We start from the raw sequence: 16,881 nt of genomic DNA, 5'->3' as shown, positions 1-16,881 counted from the left end.
TTATCAGAAGAAACTATCTAGGTAATGAAAGTATTCCTAATTTTTGTTTGAACTTCCATGAGGGTGAAATTCTGCAGAATTTCAAATCTCATAGTGACTGTTATGCCAGAGCATTAAACACATTAGTGTGCTGATACAGAAGAACGCAAGACAGTCGTTCCTCTGTGCTGTGGCCTTCTGCAGCCCAGGGGTAGTGGTGGTTGGTCTCTGTCAGGTGATGTTTTTCGCTCTAGGATCTGACTACATGTGCTCTCTGAACAGGCTCAGGTCAATGCACCTTCATTTTTATTCAGAGACCACTCAGAAGGTCTCTGGGGATCCTGCAGAGGTGATAGCTGGAGCAGTAGTAGGCAGGGTGGCTACCTGTTCTCCTGAAGTTGTGAAAGGTCCAGTGGGCTGCTATCTTCATCCAGGTGAGTTGTTTGTAGCTGGTGAGAGCTGAGGAGAGAGAAGAGCATCACGTCTTCTTTAAGCTTGTGAATCACTTCCCAGCGTTGTGGAGGTGAGAAAGCATGAGTGAATCTAGCTAGTGATCAGCATCTGTGGGGATCAGAGCTACTTGCTAGCCCATACTCCAGCAACTCCTTACAACCCCACCTCCCGTCTCCCTTCTCACAAAGCATATCTGCCTTGGTCTTTTGTATGGCTCAGAGATCTGCAGCATGGCTGGCTTTCTCTTCCAGCTCCTTCCACAACTTTGCAACACACTGCATCAGCACTGACCACTTGTGGCAAAAACCAAAGAAAGGAAATATTAAACTGCAATGTGCAAGTTACTCAGTTACTCATTAATACCCTATACTTTTTTTTTTTTTTTTAAAAAAAAGGACACCATTATTATGGGAACATGCCAAAGCACTTAGCAAATCCCAGCAGCACCAGCTTCTGATGGCAACCCAGTACTTTTAAATGTTCTTTTTAATAACAAGTCATTTCAGACAGGTACAAGCACTGACATTCAATGAGAACACAATGCAATTGCTTTGTACTTAAATTTCGTATGAAGAGTCATGCAATGAAGACATGATGAGCCTTTCAGCACAAGCAATGAACTGTCATGACATTGGTTTTCTAGCTTTACATTTTAGCAATTAACATCAAGCAAGTGTATTCATTATCCGTTGAAATATAGGACATTTTTCTGTTATACTGGATGCTCTTGGGGAATACCACTGACTGACTAAAGTTCTGGGACAGCAATAAAAGCAAGCACTTTGTGTGCTTTGTGTATTCCAGAGTTCACCTGTCAGTGCCATGACTCTGACACCTGACACACGCTTCTCTTGCAGGAGCCTGTTGATGCCCCTTTGTTGACTTCAGCCATCACATATTATCCATCCTCGTCCAGAGAACCTGACTTGTTAACAATTTAGGGTTAACACTTAGGGTAAACACTGAAGATGCTGTGGTCTAACGTTGATGTAAAGAAATGTTCGTACATGGTAGTTTCTGTTCGCTGACCATTTTCCTCTTTTACCATGATCTCACATGATTACATGTATCCCACAGGTTCTGTAAAAAGAAGGGATGACTGGAAGAATTCTAAAAGGAGGAGAAAATCCAACAGTCTCCACTATTCTCAGGTAAATTCAAATTCTTGTTACACTTCCAAAGACAGAAAACCAGTTATACAGATGAAATAATATGATACAAGAAGAAAACAAAGGCACCTCTCACATAACTAGTCAGGTGGTGATTGACAGCTCCTCCCCGTTGAGCAACTCTTTTTTGACCTGTATCATTTTCACACCATCTCTGATCTCCAGCTTCATCAGCAACTGAAGTTACAGGGCACACAGGGGGAAAAGAGAAGTGTGAGAATATTTTGTAAGACAAATTCAGTTGCGAACTCCTATAAAAGTTAATGAAACAGTAAATAACTTGCTGAAATAATTCTCAAACAAACACATCAAAAAACATCTAATCAGTGAAGAATATATTATTTGCTAAAATTTTTCCTAACAGCCTGGCACAATAAATTTAAACCTGTTCCTCATGATGGATAACAGATATGCCTGACAAAAACTCTTCTCGTGAATGTAACTTTCATACTCTGGGAGACAGCAAACCTAATACTCCATCCTACACTATGATTTTAAATTTGACAGGTACATGTCAATCCAGAACACATATGAAATTACATAAAAGGAGGAGGTGAGGCCAGGAAAGCTTCCTTCTGCCCCTCCAATCCCTTGAGAAGGGTCAGAGACTGCTTTATCCAGCTGCTCTAGAGGAATATCAGCTCCACATGAACACTTTGTGTATTTAATCATGAGACTGAGATTTAATCCTCTGTTGTATCCTACTATTATGATATATCCTGTTATGTCATATTCCATTATTTATTATTTTATTACTGGAGGGGGTTGCAGAATACAGCACACTAGGTTTTGTTGCAGTACCTTACCAGGCATCTATATCTGTTACCGTATTTTATTTCAGCATACTATAGTATAAAACAAACAAGCTGAACAAAAGCATTTCTGGCTCAGTGGAATCACTTTCAAATTATTTATATCTTAATGATTTTCCTTTTTTTTTTTAAATTTATTATATATATATAGTAAGACAGTTAAGAGGTTCAGAGGCTGAAATGCAGTCCTAACTCTCCCTTTTAGATTTCATGAAGCTGTTTGTTGCGACATATTCAGCGAAAAGGAGCGGGAAAAGCTGTCACAGCTCTTTAATTAACAGGAAGCTGCAGAGACAGAGCAGGGAAGGTCTCAGAACCCCACCATCCTGAAGGGCAGGATCCACACACAGCTGGAGCAGGATCCTGGATGTTCTCCCATGGTGTGAATGAGCTGGGCAGTGGGAGGACCTGAGGGAAGGGAAGCAGCTGGAAATGCTCTAGGATCTGGTGACAGCCTGGAGCAGGTTTGCTGGATGCTTGCCTGGCACAGTGCGTGGTGGAAAGCCTCACCTGCCATGGGATGGCCACTGCAGAAGAGCCGGCTCCAGGGCAGGAATGGGCCTGCTGTATGGAATAGAAAACTGACCATGAACATGACCTCCATCACATGTCCCAGGGGCTCTCAGGGATGCAGGAGCAGGAGTAGCTGCTGCTTCTCTGTCATAGAAGACAGCAACTGATGCCTGCAATCAGAAAAGCCTCCACATTTAATTCAGAGAATCCATGAGCAACATTTTTGAGTGACTTCTGTGATTTTTTTCTTGTGGAAATTTTGCTGAGCTACCACAAGCAGTCTTGCTTTTTCTCCCCTCATGGATGTTCAGAGTTGAAAATTAAAAACTGCAGAAGATGTCTGCAATGACTGCGTGTGGATTATTTGTGTTTTTCACTGTGACAAGAGGTGAAGATGGACAAGAGCTTTGTGCTGAAAAGGAGTTCCTAGAACAAAAAAGCAACAGCTTTTCAAAATTACTGAAGTGGCTTAAAACATCTTCTCAAAATAATCTTTGCTGCTTTGTTTTTTGAAGGGATGTAGCCATACAGAGATGGCACAGAAAAAAATAGACACAGTTTGAAAAGGGCCTAAACAGATCACATGATAGCTAATTTTTATATATTCCAGCTGAATTTAAGTAATTTGTCTAACTATATGTCAACCCACAAGTGGCACCTTCTTCAGTGATTTGGACACTGCCTCACGGTGGTGGGGTGAGGAAGGGCAAACCCAGCCTCAACGCTGTGCTCTCAAAGGTTAGCTCTGACTACGGGCGGGAGACCTCCAAAACGAGAGGATTTGGGCATCAAGACTCAACCCTGCTGCCTCCATCCATCTGATGAGAAAATCAGGTTATCTCATGGCATAAAGCCTCCGACTTGGGGGTTTTCACCCTCATTTTCCGTATGGTTTAGGACACTGCAGAATCTTGGTTGCCTTGTCTATAAAATGAGAGCACCTCTGGGTGTTGTGCATCTATTCATACACTAATGCAAATCTCATTTCCAAAGCAATTAATTACTCATGAATGAAAGGTAAATTATGGGGCCTGCAGAATAAAGGCTTTTGTTTAATAGAGAATTGTTCCAGTAAATGACAGATAACATATGCAAGCCACTTAACAACAGATTTTGTGTGTGGTATCCACACAAAAACATAGCAAAATAATTAGTATATAATATTTAACCATCAATTTGAAGTAATAAGCTTGGACAAAATGCCTATTGCCTTTTAACCTTGAAAAAGTAAAGAAAACCTTTTTCATTCTTCAAATGAAACTCTAGGTGTCACTCTTAGAAAACAAGATTCATGTTGGTCCCAGTTTACTTTTGACTCTTCAGTTAATGGAGAAAGTGTTAGATCACGTTTCATAAGTAGTTTCCTTGAATGTAAAACTGAGATAGATAAACAGTTGGATTCAAAGATTATTATATTTTTTTAATTAAATTTCAACAATTTTAGAATTAAAAGTGCAGGGGAAGAAAGACGGGCATCTAAGCAAAAACTAGGTTTATAAATCAGATATTAATTTAGTCCCTGAATTTGTTACAGTCTTCTTATGTGACCTTAGGCAAGTCACTTCATTCAGGCACCGTTCTCATGTGGCAAATGGAAAAAATGTCTATCAATTATTTGCATAAATTAGTTTTTCTTTGCTTTGTGCACAGGAATCTGCAGAAGGAGATTAACTTATGTAGTGTTAGTTGGCAACTCCGTTTAGCACGGCTTGTCTTATCACAGTGTTTTGGTCTTTTTGGAGTAATGACTGTTATTACAGGGAAAAGGGTATTTTGTGACTGTTACTGTAAAAGTAAGAATGAAAAATGTGTGGCTGTGCAATAAAATTGTCGCTACCTTGTAACTTCTTGAAAAACACTGATCTAGTGGAAAGTGGCAGCTGTACGTATAGTTTTGGCGTTATGTAAATAATACAGCAACAGTCAGCAAAGACAACAATTTCCATCAAAGGTAAGACAAAGTACAAAATTTATCTGTTTTCTCAGGCTTTTCTCTGAAGTGCAAAATCATCAGACCAGAGACCATCTCTTAATAAGCAATTTCTGCTATAGCCAGAACCATATACTGCAAATTCCTGATCTCAGCTGGAGTCCTGAGGTAGTATTATAAAGTAGCCCTTAGCAGACGCTGTAATGGTTTCCTTTAGACAGCATTAGAAGGAAGGTAATTTTTCTTGAAACACAGGAATAAGAACAGGATTTGGACGATAGTGTAACTTGTGTTGGATTTGGCCACTGTTTCTCCACGCCCACAACATACACCAACATCCATGGTAGCCTCTTCACTGCAAAGATGTGTGGCCAGAAGTGAAATGTATGGAGTGGTGGTCTCATGTTTGGCAAGACGCCTCCCAAAACAGCCTCCTGCAGGCACTGTGCCCAGGTACCGCTCGTGTCATCTTCCCCGTCAGCACCTATGTGGCCATGAACAGAAAGGATGGCTGTGCAGGCAGCGCTGTTACTGGAAGGGAAAGATTACGCCGGAGTTCACCCAACATGATATGGTCACTTTGCAGTTTTTTCCCATGTCTACCCAAGCTTTTATTTATTGTAAATAACGACTGCCACTGTGATATTCTCTTTTGGTAACTGACAGGAAATATTGAGCTTTCCATGAACACATCCAGAGAACAGTCTCACTTTAATTCAGATTTCACTTTAAAATCAGTATTTAGTTCAGTATCCCTATTCTATTGGCTCCAGTAGAAGAGGGATTAGGAAATGTAAATGCAGGCGATAGGTGTACAAGGAGCATTGCTAGATGGAAAAAGAAGGTAATGGAAATACAATACTGTTGAGTGAAGCTGTAGATGATCATGGAATAAAGACGTTGGTAATGTGTCAGGAGTAGGAGTAGGCTAAGCTGCAAAATATTTCAAATAATGCTTTTTTTCAGTCCCATGGGTGGGGTTGCAGCTCTGAAAGGCATCAGTTATCATAAAACCACAGCATCACACGGTAATTGAGGCTGGCAGGGGCCTCCAGAGGCCAACTTTCTGCTCATAGCAGGGTCAGCCAGGGGGTTGGATCAGGCTGTCTGGGACTTCAACCAGCTGGGTCTCAAAAACCTCTGTTAGGAGCTACAGAAGGCTGGCTTTTAAGGACTATTGCCTCATTTCTGACAGGATAAAGTGTTACAGAGATGCACGTAACCTCACTGTGAGCAGTGGGACTGCGCAGCCTCAGCGGAGCTCTTCTGTCACAAAACCATGCATGTCATACCTTGAAGCCCCCTAGTTTGCCCCGTCAAACCCATCTCTGTGTTCAGCTGTAACTACATCAAATACAGCCCCACAGTCACTGTTGGCCATCTGTGTCTTGAGAAGGTTAGTTGAAGGACAAGGGGCTTTATTTCCACAGTGGAAAGAAAAAATACATACAACTGCCTTGCCATAAAATGTCTGTGCTGGGGGAAAGAATAGCTGCAGGAGGTCATCAAGTCCTGCAAGAGCAAAAGGTTGAATGAGTTATGAAATATAATTAAGAGAGATAAGAAGTCACAGATGTTTCTTTCTTAGTAAGATATCTTTGAAGAAGACTGTAGTCCCCTTGCTAGAGACGCTGAGGCTTTTGCTTTTCATGCAAAATGAGCAGAGAGGTTTAGGCACAAGACCCAACCTTGGAGACTCCGCAGGCCAAGATCGCCGCTCTTATAGGGCAGGTTAGACACCAGTCAAAGGACCTTGATCTCCCCTCTGAGCAGGCTGGTGTCCACCCCAGTGACCTCCAGCCTGTTCCTGCCTTCTCTTTTTCTCTCTCCCTGATATGTCTCACCCCCTCACCACAGCTTTTGGTGACTTTTTAGGAGATACATCGCTTCCTGGGGTGAGAAACTTGTTTTCAGGCTCAGCAAAGGGTCAGTGAATCCCTTTTCTTAAGATTCAGCAACGTGGCACAGCAGTGGAAGAGCACATCATGATAAAATATTTAAGTAATAACAGCTATCTGATTGCCGTTATCTGATTTTTGAATAATCAAAGATAAAAACCTATGAAAATCTAAATTTAACATGGCTTAGTAAGAGAAAATATATGGAGGAAGAGGGCACCAGATGAAGCTGGCATGGGAGTGCAGAAGTGGAAGAGTGACACCAGGAGAGTACAGGAGCTCAGGGTGTTTGGTTCTCAGCTTTAGCCTCAGTCTGTTGCTGTATTTTGCAGACAGAATAATCTCTTTAAAGACAGCAGGGAGTGGGACTTCCAGGAGTCGAAGTTGCAGAGAAGATAATGAAATACTATTAGAGAGTATGCGTGAGGTTGTACATGGGTTTTAATTTCATTACTGCTACAAAAACAGTGTCCAGAATAGTCTATAATCATGATAATGTTAGGGACAGGTTCTGCAATTTTCAAATAGTGAGAGGGCGATGTAATCTTTTCTTATGAAAGGGATAAAATTAATTTCCATTAAATGAACCTGAGGGAATCTCCCTTGTAGGGAGATATGTGCCATTTCCACAGTCCATTTTGATTCTGGAAATGCCTGTATTCACTTTGTGCTCCTTTACTTAACTCAGAAATGTGTTCATCAATGGCGCTTCATCCTCTCCGAACCATACACAAAAGTTGCTGATAGCTTTGGAGGTAGATCACGTAGCTGGACTGCTTCTTTCAAGCCTGGGATCCAGCATGTGTTGCCTGCTTCAGCCTTGGAGCCCGACACTGAGTGGACTCCTGCAGCTGGCCATGCAGGCAGGAGGTTCGCCATATCTCCTGATCTGCCAGAACCCGAGCTGACCAAACTGAACACTACTGACAACTCATCTGGAGATGACGCAGCTGACTGCTGAGCAACCGCTGGGCCAGTGGCAGCTGGGTACAAAAATTTTGTTTCCCTTTAAGGGTTATGCAAATTTGGCTTTGCTTTTCCACCAGCCTTTAGTCAATTATTACATTTTTATTCTCTCTAAGGTCTCAGAGACCTTTAGACGCATGACATAATACCACAGTTCTGGCCTGTTTGTGCGAATCACTTGTTACCATTAACCGATTGATGCTTGTCCTTCCACTTTCCCCCTCCGCTGCTCGTTCAACTCATTTTGGTACTTTTATAGTGTAACCATGCTTTCAACCGAGCTGATGAGAAGGAAGTTACATTTGCTTGTTTCTGCTGAAGATTTGGTTAGTTGTTCGGTTAGTTAGAAGGGCTGCAGGGGGCTGATCCGTGCAGCTGAAGCTTGATAATCGGCAGAAACAAGCAAACAAAACCAGCTCTGCACCTTGGCTTCTTCAGGGACGTAACTTCCTTCTCATTAGCTCGGTTGAAAGCATGGTTGCACTATAAAAGTACCAAAATGAGTTGAACGAGCAGGAGAGGGGGAAAGTGGAAGGACAAGCATCAATCGGTTAATTGGCATGGGTGCCCATCGTTAATTAAATATCATCAATTCCTTCCTGCTTTCTCCCTCCCCGCAAGAAAGAAGAGATGGTATGCGCCAGACCTGAACGTTGTCCCTAACCACGAGCGAAGAACCCACTGACGTCTCCTAGACGAACTTGGTCATGTCAGTGTAGATGTTTTCTCTGTTCCTGTACCACGATCAGGGAATAACCAGTAGCACTTTCCAAGTGATGAAGAGAGCTCAACGAGATAAACCACAGGCGTGATAAATTAGTCACTTGATAAAGTATTTACAATCGAGACTCCTATATGTGAGGAAAAAATTTTTGTGAATGAGAAACCACACATTGTTAGTGGAAAAGGCAGCCTGTTTTTCTACCCGCAGCAGAGGAAAGAGCGCTTCACGTAAAACTCTGCACGATGGCTGGCAGACGTGAACTCCAAGCCGGCAGGCGGCCGTGGTGGCGGCTGGAGAAGAGCAGCCCACGTCAGCATTAAATTTAGAGTTTCTTGGGTTGGTACCCAGCATCACCCCCGCTGCCGGGATGTCCCCCATGTGAGGTGGGAGCTGCTGCGTGGATGGTGGTGGGGTCACCACCCCGCTTCTCAATTTCAGGCTATTTCTGGCTATCTGGGGCTCCTTTGCTGTTACCACTGGAATGGAAGATGGTTTCTTGCTCAATGAAATATGTGGGGATTTTAGAAAAAGAAATCCCATTCCACTTGAGCAAAGCCAAGGGCGTTCAAAGTTCGGAGACAAGTTAAGCAATTGCAAGGTGACAAATGGCTAGAAAGAAGGTGCTGCCTTGCTTGTCAGCAGCTTGCCTCTCTGCGACCAGCAACCTGTGCTTGTGTTCCCCGTATTCTCCAAAAGCCCTGCTGACACCAGAGGATGGTTGAGGAGAATATCTCACTGATACAAACCATGCTCAGCTGGTAGATATATTCAGCACAATCTGTTTTCAGGTCATTAAAAAGAAAGGTACTGGCACATACCCCTCTATACAAAGGAAAACAACATGAATGTTTGAGGGAGGTTTAATAGGTGGAAGGGAAGAGACCATACTGATGTGCTGGGGGGCTATGGTCTAATAAAGATTATTTCCCATACCTAAACTCTAGGACAGGTGTTTCAATGACTGTGAAAAGACTTAAGAATTGTTACAAACAGTCCCTGTGGTACTATGGCAAAAAGAATGCGTACAAGTGCCCAACTCTTTCCTCAACGAGGACAAATGAGAGGAACCAGGAAGATGATTTAAATTCTATATGTGGTTTCACTATTGATTTTCTGAGTCTGATCCGACATTTTATTCCTTTGAAACATTGGCATATTACAATGGATTTGAAGAAGAGTTATAAGTAAATGTGCCCTCTGGTAAAAACAAGACATTAAAGACATCAATTCAATCCCATCAACAAAAGGGAAGATAAAAAAAAAAAGACCGCAGTTCATCGACAAAAGTGACCTTATAAGAAGCACCAGAATTCTCCAGTCAAACAGAAGAAAGCACAACATACATTTACTTGTTTTTACTAAAATCAGGAAATCCAGTTTGCCTGGAACTAACAATAAGACAGCTCCTCACCAGACCAACTGGTTTAAATTATTACTTTAAAGACTGTAAAATGGATTTTATTTATTTATTTATTGTAAGCACAAGATACTGAGCTCAAGAATAAGCAGTTTTGAAGAAGGCAGACAAAACACTCAGGAAGTTTTATAGCTAAGAATCCTTTCCTGTTCTTTTTGGGAAGGCTGTTCCAGAATCTCATGTTCAGATTGCCAGAAATCTTCCATCTTTTGGTCTAAATTTGCATGTGGCCAGCTTATAGCTATTTCTTCTAGTACAAATTATTGTTAGCTTACATGACTTAGTGAATTCACTATTTTTCTACTGTAATATAGTTCAAGTAACAATTACTTCTCTCAGCATTTGCCTTTCTGTAGTTGAACAAGCCAAACTCTTGTAGACTTCCATAGAACAGGAGATCACTACTTGTTTTCTGGATCATTTCTACTTTGAACTCATCTTTACAGCACAGGGCTAACCCCAGCCGTACATTAGCATTATTCCCTTCCTCCCTCGCCTGGATATACCTTGTACAATTAATCCTCACAGCATCCATTTCCATCACAGCATTGCCTCTATGGTTCCTGCTATAAGCAGCACAACACTGAGATTGTTCCCCTCCTACAAAAGGTCCTGTCCCAGCTTTTCCTGACTAGAACTCACACACCAGGCCTGGCATTTGTATAATCACATTTCTCCCAATTTTATTGATCTAATTCTCAACTAAATCAAGTCCCTCTTGGTTCAGTTTGCCTTTGATGAACCCAGGCTTCATTTTTTTTCTTACACTTACTTGTCTTTAATAATATTGATTATTTCATAATTTGTTCTAAAGCCTTGCACGTCACTGTCATCAGATAACATGTCTTTATCTACCTTGCCTGTTATTTCTCTTTTCTTAATCAGAGCTGTTATATTTGCTGTTCTCTGATCTGACAGCACTATCACTCATTTTGATGAAATTTTCTCCTTATTTTAGATGCATTTTTATATGCCTATTTATTCAAGTTATTTCTCTGATGAGAGAACCTTTAACTACACATTCTTGTTTCTGCTTTTGCCTTAGAGGAGATAGTTTGATTCCTGTCACTATCAGTCATCCTGATTTTTCTTCTGTGTCAGCAGCACTCAAAATTATATTGCTCACCTACTACCTTCACTTTTTAACATCCCTGACTGTATTAAAAATTGAGCTAAATTGTCCATTTAATTTTTGGGCTACACTGTACACAATCATGCAGCATAGCTTTAACCTCAACCTGTGCCAGCCTCACTTTTTTCCTTATGTTCCTCTTGTTTACACGATGAAGGCACATTTTACTGTTTTTCTACTGATGCCTTTACATGAACTTGTTCGCTGTGCATTTGTTAAGTTTTAAGATGCAGTTATCACTGCTGATCAGCACATCTTTCTGTCCCTCAAGGCTCTAATACGTTTCTGCTATTCTTTAAGAGGTGGTTGGGTTGCCTGCTCTCATGAGAATAGGATCATAGAAAACACCAAGCTGGAAGGGAGCACTGGAGATACGCAGTCCAACCTGCTGCTGAAAGCAAGGCCTTGTGTTAAATTATAAAGAGTCCTGTCATGAAGAATCTTGAATAGTTGAAGACAGAATCTGTTGCTTCTTTGGGCAACCTACTCTTAGGCTAAATTGTTCTCATGATGAAGATCCCCTTCAAGCAACTTCTTCCTGTTGGCTTGCTCCACCACCATGCATATCTGTGAAATGAGTACTTCTGTCTTCCCTGTAGCTACCTTTTGGCTAGTGGAAGGCTGTGGTTAGGTACTCCCAAGCTTTCTCACCTTGTAGCTGGACAAACGCAATTCCTTCCATCCTTCTTCATAACTAATGATCTCTAACGGTCTAATCACATCAGTGATCCTCTGCTGAAACCTCTTGTTTTTCAGCGTCTCTCTTAAACTGTGGGGAGCAAAATTGGGTGCATTGTACTAAAAGTGGCCTGACTAGTGCCAAGCAGAGTGGGAGAGATTACATCCCATGACCTTCTGACCGTACTTTTGCAGATGCTTTTGCCCAGGGCACAGTTTGACTACATTGCTCAAGGATGCAATGCCCACTTATGTTCAGTTATCCACCTGAACCTCTTTCCAGGTCCTCTTCAGTAAAGCTAGACTCCAGTTGGTCATAGTTTTCTTTTTTAGCTCTGAGCTAAACTCTAAACAATTGTGCACTTCTGACTTTCAGAAACTCCAGTTTTGCTTCATATTCACCTTCCTTTCAGATCCTGTAATTAGTTTCACTAACTTCTCAAAATGTTTCTCTTTGAAATGAAAATATTATCATGTAACTGTAAAGTTATAGCTCATGTAAAAACATCCTGTCTTTAATCAGAAAATTAAGATCTTCTATGATGATACATTTCCCAGTAGTATGTACCTTCTTAATCATATTCTATTTGATTGTATTTTATATTTATACAGCCATGGTATTGGATGGTGAACACCTTGCATGAGTCCAAAAGAATGCCTTTTACTAGGATATTTTACCTAGGCCCATTTTTTTTTCTCTACGATTTTTCTTCAGACTTTTTGACAATTATTTCCTTCAGTGGCATACAAAATGTCTTCATCACCTCTTTCTTTACTTCTGCTTTTCCTAAACTTTGTTGTCTGTGCTCCAGGCACGACTGTTGCTTCACTATTTCTTTTTCATAAGTTCTACTGCACTTCTGGAGTTACTCTAAGACTTCCTAAAACTGCAAATCCCAACAAAGCATAATCATGTAATTCAAGAGGACTAGAAAACCCAGATGAATCAATTCTTTCTTCAGCTAATCAATACTCTATTATCACTGGCTCTTTGACATACCGTTCCTGCACAGACTCCCTTGGAAGCAGTGACATCCTACTATAGCCTCTTTTGAGTGTAATTCAAGATGCAGTGACAGAGATTGCATTTTTATTTATTTTTTAGATGTGTTTCTGTGTGTGCCCACAAATAAGAAGATTCATGATTACTCTTAGATATTTAATCACTTTTCCCATAAGTATTCCTTTCAGTACACCTGTCTGTCTCATTGAGAATGATTATTCTGGTTAAGGATCTATTACAGAAACATTTTAATTTCCTGCTTCCCAGTGCTTAGAACATTCAATGCTGGCACTTAAACAGTTCAAATAAGACATCAGACATTGCTGCAAGACATATTTTATCTGCATTATCAAAAAGAGCAATGCTGTAGGAGCAGATCTGTAAGTCAAGTAACCTGATGTTGAGGACCCAACTGCTGCACTGATTTGTTTTGAGTTTTAAACTAGCTGTAATCTGGTCCTGTGGCTGGAATCCCATTAACAATTGGGGAACATCAAGTGAGTTTCTAAGAACATCTTCCAGTTTTATTTTATCTGAAAAGAATCCAGTTCTGCAGGCTCCAAGACAGCTTATCAGTGGAACCCTAGGTGCGGTGAGCAGAGTTGATCAGGAGACTGGTTTTAATCTCCTATGTGAGGTACAAACGGCGCACTAAAGTAGAAGCACTCACTGATACGCTGTTATACCTTAAATGAGAGGAGAAAAATGATTGGCCAATCTGAAACTTCTTTGGGCATTTTTGAAGCATCTATCCAAGCAGACTCAGTGATTTTACAAAGGAAAAACCTGCCATGGAATGGGGAGAACATTTGAAGTGTGCTAATGAGAACCAGAGTTGAAGTACCTGCACTCTGTGCCCTTCACAATTGAAATTCAACTTGTATATATATATGTTTTTGCAAAACTTCAAAAGGATGGCTGTTCTTTGCTTGTGTATATAGAGTAATAATACACCGCAGCTGAAGCCTGGTGTATCATAGTTCCTCTGCTACTCATATCCATACTAGCCAGATTAAAATACGACAGCCCTAGCTATGCTAGCACATGCTAAAACTTCTCCTTTCATTTTGCTGCACAGACAGACTTATGTTTTAATTTTTAGGTAGCCCTGTGTGGAGCCAGGAGTTGGACTCAGTGATCCTTGTGGGTCCCTCCCGACTCGAGATAGCCTATGATTCAATGACAAACACAGAATAGGCTGATGTGGCAAAGTAGAGGTAGGGGCAAAGAAGAATGAAGTAAGAGTCCAGAGCCCTGTACACATTAATATGAAACAATAAGCTTATCTTATGTGGGAGGGTAAAGTTCTTTTCATAACTCTTCTTCATAAGTTTTGGAAGCTTTTCATAACCACCATATAGGCTTTCCTAGATGTTAATAAACCATTGAATAATTGTTGTAATGAATATGATTTCACAACAATCAAATAGCTGTATAAGGAAAGCAATTCCTCTCTTTACAGTATTCAACTCATACAGATACTTTAAAATACCAGCCTGCGGTACGTGATTAGTAGAACAATCTTGCTGATGCTTAGCTGTCAATTTTAATGAAAGTGTCAGGGATTAAATTAGCTGTGAATCTTCTTACTCTTTCTCAGATTTGGATAAAATTGCTGACTTTGTTCAAAAATTACTGAAGGGGAAGGAACTGACAGTGAGAGAAACTGCAGAAGTTTCATTTCCTTAGGAAAAAAAGATTAGCAACCCAATCTGCTATGATACTTGCATTTTGATTATTTTAAAGTATGCTACTTGGGATTGCATTTTGTTCTTCTCCTACAACTCTTTGTTTTATTGTCTTTTACAAATCTTGCTTTATTTTAGTTTGGGGATAGAGACTTGCTAGCAACTTCAAAAAGCAACAGAATCTTAATTCTCTGATTTCTCTTTCAAATATTTATTATTAGCACATTTGCTAGTTAAATCTTCACATCTCCTAATGCTGATTAGAGATGTCCATTCGGAGCACTTTATAGATGTTAGTCTGGGTCTTTGAAAAAAGAAGATACGTGACTTTAAAATAAAGTGCCTCTACACTCGACCCACAGTAGCTCTTCTAGAGGTAGTCTTATTTCCTGTGGAGATGAAGAGGAAACGTACTAAGGGTGTGAAAAGTTTCTTTAGTTTATTTTTTAACTCCTAAAGAGCAAAGGTCTTGCATATTTCTCCTTTGACTTTAAATTTTAAATCTAACTCGAAACTCTTTGCAACTAAATTGCTCTCAAGAGGTCCATTTCTAAGTAAAATGTCATCTGTGGACGGATTGCTTGTACGTTTGATTTTCTGGTGTCCTCATAAGTGTTCTGAAGGCAGGACAGAAACAGGTAGGACCAAATCATCATTCCGATTTGCTTTTTTCTGTGAGTAAAGTTGACTGGTTTGCTTAGTCACACAATTATGAATGGCACTAAAGAGTATGGCGGGCAAGGGGAATCCCCACCAAACTATCTCCTGGGTTGTTTTAGAAGAAAGGATTGCATCACATATCAGATTTCTGCTAGGAAACCTCCCGTGGACATTTCTAAAAAGTTATGACAAAAAATGTCCACTCTGTAGGCTGATTTGAAATATTTCATGGATTTTTTTTCTTACTTACGTTTGAAACGGGTCATTAACTTTCAACATGTGCCCACACCTGCACACTTGTTCTTACTTATACGTATGTGTTATTTGATTATTACAAACAATGTAAGGGATAACATGAAAATGACAAGATTTCCCCCCCCCCCCCCAATGCTCATATTTCAACATATTTCAGTAAGAAATTAAGGCATTACAGGGTTGCTTTCATTAGTGTTTTCCTTCAAATTTAAATACGCATATTATTTTCGCACAATACAAGTCTGTGTCTGTGTGAGAAAGGTACTTAAGCTGGGAAAACAAATGTGACTGTACAATAAGCACTGGAACGACACTTGAATTTCTTGTTAAAAACTAAAGCATAAAACTCCACTGAAGATAAAAGCCAGCAACACAGACAATCAACAAAAGAAGAAGGAATGAGTCACAAAAACCGATACACAGAGAAAATTCAATAAACATAACGGGAGGAAGATGAATGGAGCTGGCTCACCAACCGGTGGAAAGTCTGAAAAACACTATTGGGATATTATATTGAGAATGTGTGGAAGGTACTGGGTTGTTAACACTGGAAATCATAGCCCCCGATCAGTCTGCAATGAACTTCTGGCAGAGTCCCTGCTATTTTGGGAGATGTTGCAAGTTGGTGATGAGGTTGATGTAGACCCCTAACTGTATTCACCCAATACATACAACAACTAACTGACAGCTGATCAAAGTCTAGTGTAATTTGGCCTTCTCTCTTTAAAAACAACACAGTCCTTTTGAAAAGGTGTCATGAGGTACTATGACAGATACCTGGATGCGGAAGTTCAGATGACATTTTGGCTTCTATTGAATGTGGACCTAAGGTCCTAAGAAAGTGAAACTGAATAAATAGTGGTCTCTGAAAATGACAGAGATTCCTCGGGATGAAGAGTTGTATATAGATGAAAACATGCTCCCTTTTGCTGGGAAAGACACTGTGAGCGAATTTTTATTTTTATTATTTTTATTTTTATTTTTTATTTTTTGTGTGGATATTAATGTACAGCAAAGACAAATATATTCATGGGAAGTAACAGCAAGTTGGAACTAGAGTATACAGTCAAGCCAAATTACATTGGAATTTGTTTCTTAATGAATTAGTTTTCTTAAAGTGAATAAAAATGTTACCTTACAACTAACAAATATTTGTGGAAAAGCTAATGGAAATACTAGACTGCCGGTCTTACAGAGAGCAGCGGTATTATGGAAGAGCTAGAACATCTCGGAATATCATTTTGGGTAGAACGATGTTTATAAAATGCATCTTCATTTTATAGAAAACTTTATACACGGTAAGGTGCAAAGTATCTTATCTGAAGGGTCTTTCTTGTGTGGTATTTCAGGTCAGTACAAACTGCTTTTCTAGTTCTCTCCAAACAACAAAATTTCCAAAAAGTGCTTTGAATGGGCAGAGTAGAATATTTAGTTTAGAAAGTGATAAAAGAAATAATTTTGAGAATTTCAGAACTTACTCTCGACCTCAAAATAATAAAAAGAAAATTTATGAAGTCAATTCTATTCAATGAAAAGTTCCTTTTAAAAAGATCATCATTTTCCAGAGGAAAATATATTTGTAGAATTCCCAAAAAAATACCCTC

Source organism: Anser brachyrhynchus, assembly GCF_964034855.1.
Source record: "Anser brachyrhynchus genome assembly, chromosome: 1".
NCBI classification, from domain to species: Eukaryota; Metazoa; Chordata; class Aves; order Anseriformes; family Anatidae; genus Anser; species Anser brachyrhynchus.
The sequence above is the reverse complement of the archived record's forward strand: the minus strand, read 5'-3'. Positions refer to the sequence as shown.